General features: G+C 39.6%; 1 protein-coding gene across 2 annotated transcripts in view; it reads right to left on the bottom strand.

Moving 5' to 3' along the window:
- The window catches only part of LRFN5 (leucine rich repeat and fibronectin type III domain containing 5), a 195,995-nt gene that overhangs the window by 11,322 nt on the left and 169,553 nt on the right, over positions 1–15,120 (bottom strand). The gene's annotated exons all lie outside the window — the stretch shown is intronic.

The raw sequence follows: 15,120 nt of genomic DNA, 5'->3' as shown, positions 1-15,120 counted from the left end.
AACCTAATCATAATGGAACAAATACTTACCACAGTAGGCCCTATGCACCTATGTATTTCTCACATACCTTTTCCCCAATTTCTCATAAAATTGTCCAAATTTAGAATGAAAAACAATAACATGAACAAGTCTTATTTAAAATTTAACAAGTTGAGGCTTGAAATACAGGAAATTTTGGCAGCTAAAGAAATTGCAAATGATTGCAAAAGAAGGTTCGACAGCTCAGCTTAATGGAATTGTGTAGGCCTCAACTGCAATAAGACCTTGGTGGACAGAAGGAAGGAGATGCTTTTTTTTCTAAATTTAAATACCCCCTTTAAGTGTTATGTATAGAGATGAGTGAGTAGTGTTCGATCGAGTAGGTGTTCGATCGAATACTACGGTATTTGAAATACTCATACTCGATCGAACACTACTAGCTGTTCGAAGTTTAAATTCGATGCAGAACCAGCGTTGATTGGCAGAATGCTATACATTTTGCCAATCAACGCTGGTTCTTCTCTTACCTTTAGAAGTCTTCTCCGTGAAGCGTCCCCAGGGCGTCTTACGGCTGTAATTCACTCTGCCTAGGCATCCGGCCTAGGCAGAGCCGACTGCGCATGCGCGGGCATGTCCTCGTATGCGCAGTCGGCTCTGCTCAGGCGTCGGGCCGGGCAGAGCCGACCGCGCATGCGCAGTCGGCTCTGCCTAGGCCCCGATGCCTAGGCAGAGTGAATTCCAGCCGGAAGACACCGCAGGGGCGCTGTGCAGGGAGAAGACTTCAAGGAGAATCCAGCCCGACCCTCACTCATGGACTTGGTAAGTATAATTTTATCGAATTTTGCGTACCCCTGAAACGAGCATTTCCCCCCATAGACTATAATGGGGTTTGAAATCCGTTCGAACAGTCGAACAGTGTGCGGCTGTTCGAATCGGATTTCGAACCTCTGACATTTTAGTGTTCGCTCATCTCTAGTTATGTATACATATATACTGTAATTGGTACAATGAAATAAAATGTGCTTATATATGTTTAAACATTAATAAATTATACTCATAGAAGATCTGCCGGTGTTTCTGTAGGTATTAATGACATGCTGCAATTTCCAAAAACAGCATTTTCAATAGACATATTTTTCTCCAAAGTGTGGATGGGATTCACTACCATCCCATCCACTTTGCAGGGACTGTAAAACATGGGGCTCCAGCCTAAAATAGTGCAATTGAACATTTATCTCCATCAGTGGCAAACTGTTTCTTTCCAGAGAACACGCATACAAAGTTCCAAATCCAGAATGAAAAAAAAAAATGTTATTAATGGATTATTGGAAACCATCTATTTAATCTCCTATCAAGATGAAATAAACTAGGATAACATTTTTACCTTTTCTAGCTTTGTGTATCTAAATCCTAGGGAGAGTTATCTACCCCCCATGGCTACAGGTAGCAAAAAAACTTAATTAAAGGGAATGTCCAGGATAACCCCTTTTAAAAAATAAAAATGAAGCTGGGGAAGGTAAAAAAACTAATAGCATAATCCAGTCCTACTGCTCTCACGTGACTGCTGAGGCTGTTGATTCTTCTCAACGGTCTATGAAATGGGGCATGGGATGTCACAGTACAGCAGGGATTTCTGACAGAAGACACTGGGGCAGCAGGACCTGACCATGTAGGGAGAAGGTCACTTTACCCAGCCTCATATTAAAAAGTGGTTATCCCAGACAATCTCTTTAATGTGATTCTGCAGACATGTGTTAAGGTCCTATTAGACAGGGCAATTTACAAGTCAATTGTATGGAACAAAGCCAACAATTGGCCTGTCTAATAGCCCAATCACCCAATAGATGGCTAACTATATAACTGTCATCATACTCTATGAAGATAAATGGCCATTGAATAGGATTTATCTAAAACTTTTACTGCATTCCAGAAGAGTCTTCTTGGTTCCATTTGGATATTAAGGTCGTGTCCAAGTCCCCATAGTTCTTTAGTTATTTACAGCACGCGGTGCAAAGGGATTTTCCCATTTAGAAATTCCATACTGTGCCCTATTAGAGAATTCTAAATTAATAGAGAGATCCTTGGCTTTGGATACTTATTTCTTGGCCAGAATGGTAAGAAAAGAAGGCATCTTGTTCTGGAGGAACTGTAATGCTACGTACTCCTATGCAAGTCTATGGGTCACTACTGCAGTACTTATTGTACTGTTTTCATTTTAAATTTTGTGATAGGTTTCCTGACAACTTTTTATGTCCTGGCCATTTACTACTATACCGTATTTTTACGTATTTTTACTATAAGACGCACTGGACTATAAGACGCACAGGTTTTAGAGGAGGAAAACAGGGGAAAAAAATTTTGAAGCAAAAAATGGTAAAATATTTAATATATGAGAGTTGTAGTTTTGCAACAGCTGCAAGGCCACATTGACAGGTGACCCTGCAGCTGTACGGGGACACATAGAGTGTTTTTTTTTTTTTTTTTTGCGGGGCCAGATGTACTTTTTCGTTTACCATTTTGGGGAATATCTATTGCTTAGATCACCTTGTATTGAAAAAAAACCCGGCGGTTTATGATATATGATTTTCTACTGTTATATATATTCTAGGGAAAGGAGGTGATTTAGAACTTTTATTTATTTCATATTTTTATTATATATTTTTAAAGCTTTTTTTTTTTTTTTTTTTACTATTTTATTCCCCCCCGGGGGCTTGAGCCTGCGGTCATTCTGTATATTAGTATTACGGCTGGTCATAGACCCAGCCGTAATACTAATACAGCAGTGACAGGCCTGTTAGCCTTCATTAGGCTCCCGGCTCTCACCCGAACAGGTCGGCTCCTGCGATATCGCCGCGCAGGAGCCGGCCTGCAACTTCACAGGTACGGGGCCGGTGGGGACCGGCCCCGGGGGAGAAGGGGCCGCCAATACAGACTACAGACCCGGCATCCGCTGTACTAGAGAGGTGGATGCCGGCGAGGGATAGACGCCATCACAGGTGCCGGGGCCTGAGACATCGCTGCGCTCCTCTGCCCTGCATGAAGCCAGCGGCGGGGGGACGGAGGAGCGGAATAGCATCGCCGCTGCTGGCTTCATGCAGGGCATAGGAGCGCAGCGATGTCTCAGGCCCCGGCACCTGCATCTATCCCTTGCTGGCATCCGTCTCTCTAGTACAGCGGATGCCACATTCGGACTATAAGACGCACCCTTCTTTTCCCCCCAAATTTGGTGGAAAAAAAGTGCGTCTTATAGTCCGAAAAATACGGTAGTTATATTTAATTGCATATTTTTTTACAATTTCACAACTTGGTGGCATGAGATTGTGCTGAATTTTGCGACCCCCTATAATAATTTCCCATCATGTAAATGAACAACAACTTGACAGAGTAAGTAATGAAAACCTTTCTATGCGAAACAATGTCTCACTGAACTGTGTCACAACGCAACATCACAAACCAATAAATTGTGGGTTAGAAATTTAGATGGAAATTATCAGGAGTGAAGTGTGAAAAGCAGGCCCGCAGGGAAGCTGTTCAAGTCAATTAAATCATTATTGTTAATGGGGTGCAATTACATTGTGAGGCGTCCACTAGAGACGCTTCCAGGAAAATAATGTTATTCTATGAAAAATGCTGATATATTTTAACAGGTAGCAATTCATGATAAAGGCATATGAAATATAAATCAAGAAGATAATATTTCCAGAGAACATGCTTGGTTAGTTTATTAGAACCTTCTCATTAGTATTAGTATGCACTGTGTTAATATCCAGTGTAGCAAATGGCAATGGTTAAAATGTAAAGGTAAGGGTTATTATTTCAATAATTTTATGCCCCTAAAGCCACCATGGGACTTGAATATAAAGTATGTTCTTTTGATTTGTCATATAATACGCTGCAATATTCCTGTATTGCAATGTATGCTTGTCAGTATTTCAGTTTTTCAGATTTCAATTAGCATACCTATTAAATCCTGCAACAGGCCAGGACTTAGTTGGTCTCTGCTGCTGACAGACCTAGAAACTATAGGTCTCCATCTGCCTTTGCAACTATCGGCATCCTGCAATTGCATCATGGGAGGGGGGGGGGGGGGGCAGTGACATGACAGAAGGAGCCTGGCATACCTGTTTACACCTTATTTACTAAGTGGTCTCGACCTGAGTTAGTGGAAAAAGGGCTTGTCAAAAGGAGCGGTGCTTAATATGCAATACCATATACCAAAAAAGTGGCTAAATATTAGTGTATATTTTGGCAGAAATGAAGCCAACTAATAGTATAAACTAGATAGTCTAAAAGTGCATCAGATTTTTCAAATAGCAATAGACACTGGAAAATCTGGTACAATTTAAGAGTGTCTAGTAATGTAAGACTGCCTAGACCTGTTTGCACTGTCTAAATTTGCAATTCCAACTCTTGTCACTAAGCATAAACTAGTTTGTGACTTCCTGTCTCTTTGAGATGGACCATGGGCTGTAGACACAATGGTCTGGAGCAGACACTATTGACTTCTATGGGAGAGTTTTCTAGGCATGCTCTGTGACCTCTGCAGAGGTCATTGCACAGAAGGGGGAGTAAATAAGATGTAATATCACCTACTGTAACTGGAGGATTCTGTGTCTTATCACAAAATAGCTTTGATCATCAGTGTGCTGATGAGTGAGGAGCCTTCTGCAAGGAAATCTTCTGTATAAAGTAAGAATTCTCAGCATATTATTTGTGGCCAGAGTCAGAACTGCAGGATTTTTAGGATATATAGAAAAAATGGGAACATTTTTAATAGCTGTTTCTCCACTGATTCTGGCATAGTTGGGAATTTTGTTTCTAGCCCCCATCATTCCCAATCACTCAATGCTGTTAGTTTTAGTGCTTCATATGCTATTTAGACTCAGTACTGTCAGGTGCATGGTGTCACACAAGTGCAGACAAGGGGTGTGACTCTGAGCTCTGATTGGAGCTCTGAATCACACCCCCTGCCTGGCACCGCCCTTCTGATGTTAGGGAGCTTAAACACTACTCAGACACTAAAACTGACTGTGCTTGTTACTCAGGAATGGTGGGGGTTAGAGAGAACATTTCAACTGCACTGAAATCAGTGGAGTCATAGCTATTAGCAGATGCTAAGAACTTGAACTGGTGTATATAGTGAATGGTCCTCTTTAATAATATATTAGACATAAAACCTATAACAACTAGGCAACACATTTCCTTTAAAATCATAGTTGTGTAGACAGTGAGATTGATAAATAGTTAGCTACAAATATATTCGCCATTAACATTCCACCTATGAGAACATCATAGTCACATTCTCCAAAATCCCTGACCATTGTGGCCTTCCTTTCCACAGAAGTTTCCGCATCAGCTTTTTTAGCTTTATAAAACTTTTCTCCATGGCAACACAGGGTATTCATGGGAAAATCTCGCTTTACAGTCTGTCTGCATTTCACTGTGAATTTTTAATTGAAGCCAATTATTAAGAATCTGTAATGAATAATTACAGTCAAACAGATTTCAGAATGTCCTAACAGTGAAGTCAGTACTTTACAAACTGGTTATATCTCGCAGGCTTATTATCGTTGTTATTATTATTATTATTAATATTAATATCATTATTTTAAATACCATAAAGGAATAAAAATAATCCATACCTAATAGCACTGGGATACCTTTGTATCATTAAGACAAGCCCTTTCTATTTACCTTACTACAGTATATGGGTTTGATAGATGATGGCCCCTCTCTTGGAAGCTCCCTGTATTCATCTGAGTGGAGCCGTGTGTCTTGCTATGGTAGATCTGACTTCTCTATGATAGAACAACACTCAATTGAATATCTGAAATGTGATGCCACATTAATGTATATATTGTATATTCCAATTGTTGCACAAATTCCGAGTACCCCTCCTCCATTATGTTTTAGGGAGGCTGTATGACTATCATAAACATGACAGACCCCTGCAAATGCACCAAAAAAATGATGTATAGGTCAAGAAAGATCTAGATGTAGACTATTATGTCTCTGATGTATTTACACAATCCTCACGCAATGATTTCAGGGTAAAGCATAGTATATGATCAGGTTTGTAGATATAAGGAGCCGCAAAGATAGAACTCCATCTGTGCCTTGATGTCTGTTGAGGCTGCCCTGCCACTTAATAACCCTATTAGTACTGTATTATGGTACATTCAGGGACACAGCTAAAGGGTATACTGTGGTAACAATTGCATTTGGACAATGATGCCTGAGAGTCCCAAACTTTTCCCAGCCACTTAGTATATAATAGTTCAAATTGCACATGAAAGGTGGGGAGATACAGATTTCCAACTAGAGACCGAATGTGTCAAGGTACAGTACACCTCTGTACATAAGCATGACTTTAAGAGTAGTCAGAGGCAATTTAGTTCAATAGAGACTATAAAAACTGGCTATACACATTTTTCAGCCACAAAAATACAGCAACATTTGGTTTGCGATAGCCGTGTTGTATATTTTCAGCCAGCCATCAGCTGAAAATGAGAGTGATCCACTGCTTTTGCCCAAACTTACACATTGATTGTGCTTAATTTTTTTTTTAACTACAAAACTATCCCCTAGATTGGCCACTTTAGATGTTTGTTAATGTTGATGGTGGGAATGTTCGTAGGATCGGTATATATGTATGGCCAACTTAAAAAGGACCTTTCACCTATTCCAGGTCTTTGCATCCTTCAATAGGTCCCCTTTCACAGATTCTGGAGCAGCTGAGATTTCTTCTCCAAACCCCACCATTCCTGAGCAATCTGTGCTGTGAGTTTCAGCTCCCAATACGATAAGAAGGGATCTGTGATGTCAAGTGGGTGGTCCTCAGCTTGGGAAGACATACAGGGACCACCCATTTAACAGTAGAAAGCCTAATTACAATATATGATGTAGAAACTAACAGCACCGATTGGTCAGGAGAATTGGGAACTAGAAAAAACATTCTAACCAGAATCAGTGGAGTGAAACCTATTGAAGGATGCAAAGAGATCTCTTTAATAGAGATGAGCGAGCAGTGAAATATTCGATATTCAATATTCGTTTCGAGTAGAACCTCAATAATTTGACTATTCGACCGAATATCGACTGTTGTGTTGCTACACGCCTGGAGGTAGTGGCTGCCTGGCTGGTGCAAATGCCGGTGGAAGCAATATCTGCTATCCACTGTAACATTGGTTCCTGGTGCTCGGGCCTCCTCAGCATTGTATCTTGCACCCTGCTTGACGTTGTGGATGAGGGCACTGCTGGCTGCCCCTCTCCAGTAGCTTTGGATCTGCAGTAGTTCAACTGCGGCCTGGATCCCCAGCTGGATTTCCATATCCCTGTCCTCGTCCCCGTCCCTTTGTGATACCCTGACACATTTTCATATGTGTACAGGTGATGACAGTATTAAGCTTTCTTCTCACCCCTATGGGACTGGTATATAGTGTATACCACTTGTAATCAATTTGAGCCCTAAAAAGGGATTTTGTGAAATTTTGGCAGGTTGAGTGTATATACGGTTGAATATATACACTCTTCCCGCAGTGTAGCTCTGAAAAGAGCTTTTTGTTTTCAGTTTTCCTGCCTAGCAGAAGCTAAAATCGCTATCTGACCCTCAGCAGTAAGTCTTTCCCTATCTCACCAAACCGCATCTGACACGAATATAGTTGCCACTATTCTTATAAATCTGAGGTCACCTGATTTAGCCAGCCAATGACTTTTTCCTATTTTTCGTCAATGCCTACGTTTTCCTGCTTCCTGTGCCACCTTCCCTGCACAGTTATTGGTGCAAAAAAAGCGCCAGGGAACATGGGAGGGGATACAAATTTTTACTGCGTTTACCGCGTGGTATTCGATCGAAATCGAATATGTCGAATACCTTAATATTCGATCAAATACCTGCTCGATCAAATGGTATTTGCTCATCTCTACTCTTTAAGTAACATTGACGCACTACGCTAATAGACTTCGGGACCTTGCGGTGCCCTTTAGCGTGAACACAACTACAAGCTCCTGCTACAGATAACCTATTAACTAGAATTAGTAATTACAATGCAAATAAATTAATTTTCTTAATTGCATGTACAACTTTATTGCTTTTCTAAAACCATAAGAAAAATCGCTTGCTATAGTGACACTATTATTGATGCAGGCAGTGAGTGGGTCATTTTTTTTTGTGCGATTATTACAGTTAGTCTTATCTTTCTTTTCCAACACGTCTCTGATATGCAATGCTGATTTATGACTCCAGGCAGAAAAGGACGGTTGCTATGCTGCAATGTTAAGCAGGCTGAAAATACTGCAGATAATAGACATAGTATCTAACCTAACCAACCCTAATCGTCATAAACAGTCAATACTATTAATTCAACCGGTTTACAAATAATGAATTTACAGAAAATGGTGCCCATTGGAATTCCTGCCACATACATAGAAGCTTTTTAATAAAGTGTTTAACGTGTAGCAGTGAGCACATGAAATCATTGTAACAGCTTTATTAGGTCTCTTTGGAATCACTGCCTGCGGACACACATTACTCTGCTTCCTGTTGTAATGGGATAGCATGCTTGTTATTATCAGTGCTGGTACCACAATTAGATATACAGTATTTGCACAATTACACGTAAAATAAATTGTAATGTAAGCTACGTTTCTTGTACCTGATTTTATACAATGCAATAGATAGGACTTGTGTGTTTCCTTTACTTGATTTTATACAATGCTATAGATATCGGGATTATTCTACTGCTTCTAAAAGAAGCATATGAAATAAGGCTAGGTTCACACTAGCACTCGGTCTCCACTCGGGGATTTCATTCCCCAGTCCATTGTCAAAATGCAGAGAGTAAAGTCCTGCAAGCAGGATTTCTCTATCCAGCTTTTTCCGCTCTTTACTGGCGGATATCTGGTGGACCTCATTATAGTCTACGGGGTTCGCGGGTTTCCTAGGGTAACTGATTTTTTAAGTGCATTAGGTTTCTTTTTGGGGTGTCTGCTTGAGGAACCCGAAGCCCAAATGCAGATGTGAACCTAGTGTAAGTGAAAAAAAAAAAAAAAAAATCAGTTATCGTTTTGGGTATATAGCACTTACTGTATGCAGAGCTATAGGAGTGCAAACAAAACTTTCATAGTCTAAACCACAGCCTTGAGTTAAACTGACGGTTTGACAGACCATCTAATGTCTGTGTGGATTTCTCCATCATATTTGGGGGAGGTAAGAATTGGGCAGATTTGAAGATAAACCTATGACAGATAACTATGGCAGTGAATGCTTCCCTCTGTTATTTCATTGCAGATGCACTGCTTAGCCAGAGCTTGTATGCATATAGGGCAGTGATGGCAAACCTTTTAGAGACCGAGTGCCCAAACTGCAACCCAAAACCCACTAATTTATCACAAAGTGCCAACACGGCAATTTAACATTAATAATGTGCAGATCCACAATTGCACACAATTACAGACCTTCAAAATATGTTCATATGAATGGGGCTTTATAGAGCTTTCTGCTCCACTGTGACCCTCACACAATCCAATCTGCTCCACAGAGGCCCCCACACAGTACAGTCATCTCCACAGTGGCCCCCACACAGTATAATCTGCTGCACAGTTGTCCCCACACAGTACAATTTGCTCCACAGTAGCCCATACACAATATAATCTGTTCCACGGATGGGTACCCAAAGAAAGGGCTCTGAGTGCCACCTCTGGCACCCGTGCCAGAGGTTCACCATCATGGATATAGGGGTATCAGGCAAGGTAGTGGTCTTATGGGCAGGACCAGCTTTACTCTCTTCTCTCTTCTCCCTTCTGGTACTCTCTGTTGTTACTCAAATAAAGGCTGGACAGTGAAGAGAATGAAAATCCTGTTTCCTTGTATCATATTAAGACACATAAATCTGTAATACTTGTATTGAAGATGCATTGAGATAATAATAACATGTATGTAAAAGTATACACACCCTTATTAGCTATATAATATCACAATTTAAAATCACAAAACCCAGTATAGTATTGCAAAACCTTGTATTCACAAATTCAGCACTGCTACATCTATATATTCCTATTCTGCACATAAACACACAATAGTCCATACAATCCACTAGTCAAGTATAAGGATTGTATCATGAATGTCAGAAAAATATGAAATATATGAACTTCCCTCATAAATACAAGTTTATAACCCAAATTCAGAATTCCCATAGTACACTGCAATGAGAAGAATATTGACTCACTAGTCAGCTTTCTTCAGTTTGTGACAACCACAGTAAAGCACAATACTGCAATTTAATGCAATATACTTGTACCACGCTCAAGAGTCAAACAGAATCCTCTGAGACCCATTTGTCATTCAGCCAATGTAATGCAGTCTCAGCACAAAGGACATATATATAAATAGATGTATCGCTCCCCGCAGTCATTTATCAAAATCACATCTCAAGAAATCGAGAACAATTATCACATTTAGGCTAAGGCTCCACTTTTCAGGGAAGAAGCTTTTTTTGTTGCAGATTTTCCTGCGTCAATTATATACCAAAGTCTGGAGTGAATTCAGCAAGAGGGTATTACATAAGTGCGTTCTATATATTTCCACTTCCTATTAAGCCATTCTCAAAAAAACTCAGCAAAATCTTCAACATGGTGGTAAAAAACCGCTGCGGTTTACATTAACTGCAAAGTGGATGGGATTTTAGTTAATATTATTCACACATAGCAGAAAAAAATCTGCAGCGGAAATGTTGCTCCACCCGTGCTTCTGCCGCCCCTTCCATTAAATAAATAGGAGCCGCAAAATCAGGCAGAAATAGGAGCTGTTCTGTATTTTGTGTGGACTGTCGGCCCATACACGTGACTGTGTAATTCACAGTCATGTGTATGGGCCTATAGAAATGAATGGGTCAGTGCGCTATCCGGGAAAAACACGGATAGCTCACTAATCCTGGCCACAGTTGTCTGCAAGCAACCTAACCCTGTGCAGGAATACACTAATTTGACAAGGGGAATGGTAACACCAAGTAACACAATTATTAATATTTTTCTAGGAGGAATAACAAAGGGAGGGCACAACACAATGCCCCCAAACTATTATTTTTTATAGAGACTACAAGTATTTGCTGAAACAGACATACCAGGAGATATAACATCCCCATTAGGATGGGAAAGCAACCTTTTTTTGTTGTTGCAGATTTTGCTGCTGTTTTTGAGCCAAAGTCAGGAGTGGAACGAGCAGAAGGTAGAAGTATAAGAACTTCCTATATATTTCCCATTCTTGTAGCCATTTTCCGCAGCAAAATCTGCAACAAAAAAGCTGCCATTTTGCAAGGTGGGGTCTCAGCTTTAAGAAGTTCATTTTTATGTTATTACTGTTATATAATTAGATAATCATTGCATATTATATTTCTGTTTTTAAGCAGCAATACACCTTTCCCTGAAACACAAATTTACTAATCTGAGGCTAAAGACCTACGTAGAGATCCACCGCCAAAAATCTTTCTGGGGATCAGGGCTACAAAACTGAGGGACAAGATAGGATATTTATCTGGAAACAAGTGGACCTCTTGCCTAACCTGCCTGATTCCCTTAAGAAAACGACAGAGCTGTAAGATCAGACCAGTTTCTCCTACATCATTGTCATATGGATTTTGTCCATATGCCTTCATCATCATAAGGAATATGGAGAAAGCTTTGCAGGTTGTTAAACTCTCCTGCCTTTAGGTAAAGATTTTGCAGTCATTAGTATCTAACTGTTCTGGACTTGTGATGATAGCATTTTTCATTTTTTGTCTCTTTTACTTGTTGGACCCAAATTTGTCATTTTAATCTTTGCATCAATACCACATAACTATTGGAAGTTGTGATGCAAAAATAGATATGGATACAGCATCTATTTTCTGCTTTTGAGATGTGAATAATAACTGCATCCCTAGAATGTAGCTACAGCTGAGTAAAGAAGCTCCGTTCTCCATATGTGACCCTGGTACTCGCAGCTTGGCACAAGCAATAAACTCATATTCCTGATGAGCATGAGGACAGTACAATCTGTAGGAGACGTGCTCTGTCGGAAAAAGATTGGATTAGTATTTTATTTATTTATTTATTTATTTATTTATTTATGTTTATAATATTACATCTTTGTGGTGGTCATATAGGGGTCAATATATGTTATAGGGGCACTAAGGGGACATTATACAAGGTGGGAAGTCACTTAGGGGCATTATACTGTGTGAGCAGCACTAAAGCGGTATTATACTGTCTTGAGGAACTAAGGGGCATTATGCAGTGTAGAGGAGACCAATAGGGCATCATACCATTCAGAAATGGATAAGGGACATTATAGTCTAGGATGCAATTGTTGCATTCGGAAAATAAATATATGGTTAAGGATAAATCTGCACATAACGGGTCAAAGCGAAAAAGCACTACGGGAAAAACTGTGGCAGAAACCGCTGATCTTTCTGTAGGTTTTGTATGGATTTTTCTGTAATGTGTGGATGCGATTCGCTAGAATTCCATTCACCTTGCTGGGACGGTAAGGCTAAGGCCCCTATTTGTGGAAATGCAGCTTTTTTTTGCTGCAGATTTTGTTGTTTGGTTTTTGAGCCAAAGCCAGGAGTGGATTGAGCTGAAGGTAGAAGTATAAGAAGTTCTTATATGTTTCTCATTCCTTTTGTAGCCATTCTTAGCTTTGGCTCAAAAAAGCGCAACAAAAGCTGCAACACAAAAAGCTGTGTTTCTGCAACGTGGGGCTTGAATTTAAAGGGGTTTTCTGGGACTGTAACATGGCCGGTCTATCCTAAGGGTGATTTATCACTATTTTATCTGTAGGGGGTCATCTGGTGAAGTAAATGAAGACATGATAGTGCTTCAGATTCATTCTTCATCCAGGCTCAGTGCCATCTAGTTATGAGTCTTACTACAGCTTGGTCCTACTTACAGCATAGCTATTACCAAATGTTCTAGCCACAGCCACTACAAAATTTATGGCACTGTCCCTGAATTTACAATGGAGCAGAGGTGGCTCCTTCATTCAGATATTTGGTGTTGGTGTCAGAAGTTGGTCACTGAATAAATATTGATGGCTAAAGATAGACCATCAGTATTACAGTCTCAGGAATCCTTTATAACAGTTAAATATGACCTATACCATGCCAATATGGAGACCCACAATTCAGTGCTTAATGGGATACATAGAGGCAGATTATGTAGCTGCTGTGGCAAATTTCAAGAACATTTCCCAGCAGTCCAACGGCTCCAAAGTGGTGAAAACCTTTGTAGGAATCCCCTCCAGAGGAATTGTATTATTAGTGCATGAGATTTAGGAAAATAACCATGACTCCATTCTCATCTATGTGTACTACTGGTACTGGTCTATGGCAAAAAGAAACATGAAAACATGGAGAAGAAAATATAACTCAAAATTAATTTGTCAAGAGATTTTTTTAAATATTTTAAACTTCCACTTTAAATTCTAATATAATGAATGCTTCTTTCTAAATTGTGCTAATAAAACTCAGTAGAAATGGCAGAAAAACACAATTACATGTTATTTGGGTTTTTAAGCTTGAGAACAATATGAAACACAATTTATGATAAAATGTTAATATTTTTGCTAAAACATGGAGACATCTTTATGGGTTTGTCCAGACAGATCCATTTTATTTAGTTGTTAGGTTTCTAAAATGCTACAACAAGTCTCTAAATGACTCGGCCTGTCATGTATCAGTCCTGACTGTGAATGAGTCTGGGGTCTCTTTATATTTGTCTGTGGAGGATTACATTTTTTTTTTGGAGTGTGAAGACTTTTGCATTGGATTTTGTGATAGATAATGGAAACTGATTTTTGTTTATTAATAAGTTTTACCAAGAGTCACATTTGATGTTAGCAACAGACATATCTGGGCAGATGCCAGGAAACACTGAGTTTAGGAGACCTATAGCAATGCATTTCAAGCCAAGGATGGATTAGACAAGGGTCCCATTGTAATTCTATTACGAAATGCTCCATACACAAGCATATTTAGTGCTTACAAGTCCTGTATAGAGAAAGCACATGTTGTGGGCAACAGTCGATTAATACTACCCAGCATTATCACTGTTGAAGCTAGACCACTAGAAGAAATGGTTAGCAAGTTCTAAAGTTATCTTCAAATGGATTATCTTCTGCCGTACCCTTGTGGTCATTTATCATGCCGGAGTCTGGACTCAGTGGGATATCCTCTACTCCCAATCTCACTATAACATATAAATTAGCTCCCATATTTTATTGCATTAGAGAGATTCCACTTCGGACAAGCACTACTTCTTAGAATAGTCCCTTTAAAATAAGCAGATTACAAAATATGTCCCCCCCCCCATGATCAACAGTATTCTGGGAGGAAATCTGACAATATTGGTAAAGTGTAACTCCCATTTTTTTAACTATATGTTCCCAACTGTGTTTTTAAGTTAGTGATATCTCAGTTTCAGTTATATCTACCAGAACCATATTTCTAGGTGGTATAACACAAGAGAGCCATTTGAAGTGACCATCCCTCTATGGTAAATCAACAGCTCTATGTACTACATTGAGTACATGTTTATGGACAGTCTCCTGGCAACATTCGATATGGAAATGTTACAAGCTGTTTTTTTTTAAAAAAAAAATTAAAGGAAGTTTGATATATTAATAAAGAATATTACAGAAATGTTCAACCCATGACACAATAGTGAAAAAAAATTGTGAAAAACTTTGTGTGCAACTTCCCTGAAGCACCACCAGGGGAAATTAAATATTACACAACATCTATTCACAGAAAAAATACAAGTCCTCCAAGAGACATTCATTGTAGCTGCTTTTTACTGTGGCCAAGAGATGAGGATTGTGAGCAGGGTTTCCCTCTTCATATTGACTTATAGGACTTCATATTATTAGAATAAGTTATCAATATGAGTCAGAGGGGTCTGACATTCGGCATCCTCACTCATTACTGCACAGTGTATGAAGCTGGAAACCATCAGCCTTGTGCACTGTGCAGTGGGCATGACCATAGTACATCTCAGCTTTACTGCCAGGATTGAACATGAATATGAGATCTTGGGTCATCTGTTTAAATGGAGTCTAAGAAGGAGGCAGAGAAAAGCTTTGATTACTCCAGCATTGCTAGGAAGAGT

The sequence above is a fragment of the Leptodactylus fuscus genome, chromosome 7 (assembly GCF_031893055.1).
Source record: "Leptodactylus fuscus isolate aLepFus1 chromosome 7, aLepFus1.hap2, whole genome shotgun sequence".
Taxonomy (NCBI): Eukaryota; Metazoa; Chordata; class Amphibia; order Anura; family Leptodactylidae; genus Leptodactylus; species Leptodactylus fuscus.
The sequence above is the reverse complement of the archived record's forward strand: the minus strand, read 5'-3'. Positions and strand labels throughout refer to the sequence as shown.